Below are 1138 nucleotides of genomic sequence, written 5' to 3'. Positions count from 1 at the left end.
GGCAGTATATAAGCCACCGTTTGCGCAAAATCCGGTATCGCACCAACATACCACCAAGACTAAAGCTGAGAGACTTTGATAGTGCCAGAGCTATAGCATGGCTGGAAGATGGAGTTGGGAGTCCGAAAAGTAGCCAGAAGGCTTGCAGTGTCTCACTCTGTCATCGTCCGCCTGAGACAGTGCCATCAAACCACTGGATCAGTCCAAGAACGCCCACGTGCAGGTCGACCCAAGAAGACCACTCAGGGTGTTTGCAAGAGGTCCTTAGCTTTTGTTGAAGTGTGTACTTATAGAGAGAGAGCAAAGAGTGGTGACCACGAAAGCGCCCGGTATAGGATGTTGTAATTCAAGTCTGGGGTTTAAGTATCACCAAGCGATAAAATGGTTCTCAGACCTTTTCAAGAATACCTTCTCGTGGGTCTTTCTTCAGACGAGAGAGTTACCTAAAAAGCCAAAGAGGTTATATTAAAGTACTAGAGTTCGTGGCAGTGATGTCCCCCACGAAAACGAACGGGGGCTGCGTGTGCCCAAACTGGGATGCTGAATCTCAAGGGCAAAACATGCGCAGTTCAGTAGACGAGTGAGTACTTTTCGAGACTCATGTGGGGGCTTCTCGGTGGTCTAAGGCTGAAATTATACTGCCACACACAACTGAAGTACGCCGTGAAAAAAGTCGTGCTCTCCTCTTTATTTCATATCGGTGATTTCCCTGACACGACTAGACTTTTTACACGGTCGGACTGAGTAGCGCTGCCCTCTGGGACACCACTTCTGACCTTGCAGCTCCTCCGTATCGCGGCGCACTTCAGTTGTGTGTGGCAGTACATTTTCAGCCCTCGGAGACAATCTACTTGCTTGCACCAAAGATTTTGTACTATCTTTGTTTGCACTGAAATATGGGTTCTAGGCGGTGTTATATTACTAGAGCTCGCGGGGAGCAGGGTAGGAACCCGATTGTTAATGTAAGTGGGGGGAGGGGGGGGGGCGCCGGCCATGCCTATGAGGGTGAGAAGGCCCCCATGTCTGACACGTGTGATGTAATTGCCGCGAGCTCTTGTATTATATATAAAACCTCTTTGCTCGAAAGCACTGACAGGGTGGTCCACACACACATGTTCTTACATGGGAGGAAGGAAAT

Source organism: Aplysia californica, unplaced genomic scaffold (genome assembly GCF_000002075.1).
Source record: "Aplysia californica isolate F4 #8 unplaced genomic scaffold, AplCal3.0 scaffold00842, whole genome shotgun sequence".
NCBI lineage: Eukaryota > Metazoa > Mollusca > Gastropoda > Aplysiida > Aplysiidae > Aplysia > Aplysia californica.
Note: the sequence above shows the minus strand (reverse complement) of the source record.